Consider the following 4,819-nt stretch of genomic DNA (forward strand, 5'->3'; position numbering starts at 1 on the left):
TACCGTCTCTCCATGCTCACTTTACAGCTGTTCTTCTCGTCTTTTCAATGTGTCTTCCATCAGAAAAAGGTTGGCCAGAACCGGACAGAATCTCAACTTCTGAAAAAACAGGACTGAAGACAGAATAGTTAGTGCTCTCAATCAGGACTGAGTTGTTAATGCTAAGCATGCAATCAAAACCTGGTCCTGTCATACTCTTTGTATTGTGGCTGTGTCTGTTTACCCGGTAACAAACTCAATTTTCAAATGAAGCATTTACACATACCCCATGTATCTTTTTACATTAGGATTTTTATAGTTATAACAAAAATCGGGTTACTGTCACTGATTGATTCACTGTTACCCAAGGTTTTAATTACCAAAATAAAATACTCACTGAACTGAGCAGAGGCTTGTGATCTGCTGATACTAGCAGAAAGATTCCCAATCCACTTCAAAAATATTTTTATTCAAGAATAAAAAAAAATAACATGTCCTTCTTGTCTAATGTTTAAAGGAAATAAACAAAAGTACTTAGTTTAGGGTTCAAAACTATTTCTGAAATTTCTTCAACCCAAATTATTTTAATTTATGACTTTAATCTTTTTCTAGTGTTTACGTCATTAAGCCATAAATCTGTTTTCAAATACATAAGTTATTGGTTTCTCAATCTACTCGTGTCATTCAATCATAATGTGACACTCTAGTGTTGAATACCTCATTTGTTCTGTAATCCTCAAATTCTGCTATCCTCTTCTTAAAAGTGCCTGTTTCCTAATTAACAGTGCCGGAGGTAATTAATTACTTTGTCATGGGAGGACCCATCGTCTTATTATTCAACACTCTACTAGTTCAACTTCAAAGGTATAAAACAAAATGTTAACTTATCTGATCACTGGGAATTTTCTGTTAATAATTACACTGGACAATTTGATTTTAGCCACTTATATAATTTAATACATTATAGCAACTAGTTGCCATTCTCAATATTTGTTTTACTTTACTTCCAGAATTAATCGAATCGATTGGATTGTGCTAATTTCTTTGGTGGACCTTCAGTCGCTGGGTTTTCACAAATATCAGTGTGCTGCAGCTCTTTTTCTGGTCATTGTCAACGGACGTGGAGACCCTTCCTTTGCTCAGCCGTGTTTCCTGACGGCCTGAGCGTCCTTCGCTGCTCCATGTCTGAGCAGGCATTGAGCCAGCGCTCTGGAATCCGGGCAGGATTCCCGCCGATGTAAATTTTGTTCTGGTTCTCCGTGTTGACAAACCTCAGGTTGTACCATCACCAGTCAGCTGCTCATTAGGCATTTCTCCTTCAGTGCCATTTCAGTATGTGCAACCCTTTTCATCAGATCCACCATTTAGAGATTAATAAGTTGATTCCTTAATTTTGCTTATGTTCTATTTTATTCTTTACTTCCCCTGTACCAAATTAAACAATTTTCTGAAGTCATTTATAATTTTGGATGTTATCACACAAAGTCACAGAGGTTTCCCAATGGCAAAATAATTAATTCACCATCTTAATCTTCACTTTAAGTTATTTTATTTTATTGTTTTTAACAAGAATGACAATTATCACAACCTATTCTTTGGCAACTCTAATTCTATTTAAATTAAACCTTATTAATCACTGTAAGTGCTATAATTTTTTAGCTGTTGCTTACATTAAACTTGTATTTTAATAATCAGTCTCAATGGTGAACCAGCCAAAAGAGAACTAATTTAGAAGTACCTTTTGATCACAAGCCTCCTTTTCAGTTTCGCCGTTTAAGTTGTTTTTAATTATCCAGATCTCCCATATGCTTTAAATTTTATGGTTTATTGACTCATAGTGATTCGACAGACGTCAAATATGTTGGGGCCCTGTTTTTCCTAGGGTCGCCCCTGTTGTGCAGTCGGGAGTCTCAACTCCCCCCTGTGCTGCCCTCCTCTCAGAGCTCTGCAGCTCCTGGCATTGTGTCAATCCTGGTATTTAGGAGTGGAGAGGCACAACCACTTCCAAAGTCTTTGCATAACCGACCGCTTAGTTCAGTAATATTTACACTTTAATTATCTAAACCATTAACTCAAGTATATGTTACCGTAAATATACCAAAAGTCTAATGGTCATTGTTCTTAAGACATCATTATCACATAATACACAGACATCATTAATGGTTTTCCTCTTTTCCTTCTCTTTTCTTTTCTCCACCCATACTCCTGATACTGACAAAGGCTTATGGATGATGATTCTTTTTAATAAACCTCACAATTGAGTTCCAGCCTGACTGACACCCCAGTATTCCTAAGAATTTAGTACAATCCAATGCATAATCTTAAGGCAATTCGCCAACATTCACTTCAGTCCGGACTTTTGTGAATACTGAGACATCAGGCATTGTGGACAGCTAAAACTTATGACCTTTGTTTACACTAATAAATTCTCGTTGATCCATTATGTCATTGCGTTAATAATGCTTATCAACATTATTATTAAAACATACTGCGATAGCACAAACAAAAATCAGACAACTGTCAGTAAACCGCCTTCGCAACATAGATTAAACATTTACACAAAATACCCCTAAACAACACTTAGACGTACACAACATTTAGACAACACTTAGACAAACACAAACTTTTGTATGTTATAGATAATCTTGCCGGCATTTATTCTATTAATTGCTATAAACAGTTTTACGTTTCTAGTTGCTTGTCAGCAGTTATTTAAAGCATGCGCGTGTGTGTGTGTGTCTGCTTTCACACAGCGAGTTTGCTCTGCATTACGATTGAAACAGCTGTTAATGCTTAAAGCCGAACATGCAATGTTAATACCTTGTCACATGCATTTCACATATTCAAATAACCTCATTCATCACATCACACGTCCAATTAAACATCCATACTAAGTAGGCTTCAACTCAACCTCAAAATCAATGATCGATCCAGTGAACCGACGACAGTAGGGCTATTAATGGGTTAATGTTCTTTGTACAGAGCGAGTTTAATTTGGCAAACGGTAGGGGTTGCCAAGGAGGTAACAAAGGGTTAAGGTTTTTGTAAGATACTGTTACATTTCAACTCTACCCTGTAAGTTTTTTCCTTGGTCAGGGGACAGCGGAGCAGACGCAGGCTCTCACTGACAAGTTGGTGGGGGTGAGGTTTCTTGCATTAGTACATTGACGCGTACATGTTTTTCTGTTGGCTACATACAGGTAAAATTATTTATCGTAGTGCTGTTTTAGTGTCTCAAAAGCTATTTTAGCTTCAGTTGTCCATTTTAACACTGCTTTAAACAACTGGTTTCCTGCTTCTTTTAGGAGTTCTCTAAACGATGCTGTTTTCCTGCATAGTTTTCAATCCAGTCTGCATTGAAACCTGTCATTCCCAACAATGTCATCATTTCGCTGACTGTCCGTGGACTTGGAGCTTTGCTAACACCTTCCAGTTGAGAAGGTGAAATGCTAACTCTTCCTTGAGGTATTTGTCTTTCCTAGGTAATCTACCTGTGGTTGACAGTACTGTAGTTTTGTTTGGAGACCTTGTGTCCTCCCTCTGCTAATCTTTGCAGAACTTTGATTGAGTCCTGATGACAGTCATTTAGTGTGTTTCCGCAGATTAACAAATCGTCCACATTTCGTTAATCCACATTAAGAAAAACAAAAAAAATTGAGATGCAATACGGGGTTAATTTCTCTCGCGAAAGCGAGACTAAAATCTTTTTACTTTTTGTTTTTTCAGAGGTCCTTTTGTCTCTCCTCGGGCGGGGGAGAGAGGGAGAGGAGGGGCAACGCTCCGGGAGGAGGGAGTGAAAAGCGTTGTGTGTGTGGCTCTCCTTGCCTGCGTAGAGCTGTATGTGTGGTTCCTCTGCCTGAGGAGAACTTAGTGTGTGTGTGCAAGATTTTCCTTCGGGCGGGGGAGAGAGCTACTTGGCAGTCTTTAACTAACAGGCTAAAAATAACTCAGCCTGCCAGTGGTTCTGCCCCACTGACAGGCAAAAAAGGCAGACGGAGCCGTCTCCTTCCCCAAACAAAACAGTCTTACAAATACAAAGTTTAAATACCTGCACCCACATCTTAACAACATAACAGCTTCAAAAAGTATACACACCTTGGTCCACCAAGATTTCCTTACAACAATAAAAGTTTCCAAGCACTTTTTAGCTCATCAACCTAGACAACTTTACCTCTAACAGTGGGACTTGAATACAAAAAACAAAAAAAAAAAAAACAAAACAAAAACAAAACAAAAGCAACCATGCAGTTTCATTCATCCATGCGTTTTAGTCATCCAATAAAGCTCTCATCCTTTATAATCACACGTAGACGTCAACAACAATCACACATTCTTAATCATCACCTTTCAACATTCCCACATTCTCACGTTTTCCTTTCACTCTCACTCTCCCGGGAGACTTATTGTTTTTCTTAAAGGTCCAAATGTTCAATGTTCCTGGATTTTAACTGTGCGCACAGAAAATTTAAATCAGGTTTTTTATGGGACCCAGAGCAAAAAAAAAAAAAAAAGTTAAAAATAAACATTTATACTTCACGTGCACCAGCAAGGCCTCTTTGCTTCAAATTTGATAGGAGGCTTTAACCTCGTTTGCCTAAACCTGGAGTACTCAACCAAAAACAGACTGCAGTCAACTCTGTTAAGGCCACATTTTCATCGGAGTTCCACGCATGGAATGATCCGAGAACTGCCTTATTCTTTTTCCAAGCGCTTACATTAACAGGGCCGCGCCCTAAAGACTCCGACCAACCGAACATTTATAAGATCAATTCTTTCAGAAATGATCTCTTTGATTCTAAAAAGTTATGTATATTAGAAAAACTTCAGCAAAGACCCGTAC

At 38.1% G+C, this 4,819-nt stretch overlaps 1 long non-coding RNA gene across 1 annotated transcript; it reads left to right on the forward strand.

The window, feature by feature from the left end:
* Nucleotides 1–2,985: 2,985 nt before the first annotated feature.
* LOC118566048 lies at nucleotides 2,986–4,490 on the forward strand. The gene is made up of 2 exons (XR_004932739.1): nucleotides 2,986–3,179; nucleotides 3,285–4,490. It is a non-coding gene; the product is annotated as an uncharacterized LOC118566048 (long non-coding RNA).
* The last annotated feature ends 329 nt before the right edge of the window (nucleotides 4,491–4,819 follow it).

This window comes from Fundulus heteroclitus, chromosome 15 (genome assembly GCF_011125445.2).
Source record: "Fundulus heteroclitus isolate FHET01 chromosome 15, MU-UCD_Fhet_4.1, whole genome shotgun sequence".
Lineage (NCBI taxonomy): Eukaryota > Metazoa > Chordata > Actinopteri > Cyprinodontiformes > Fundulidae > Fundulus > Fundulus heteroclitus.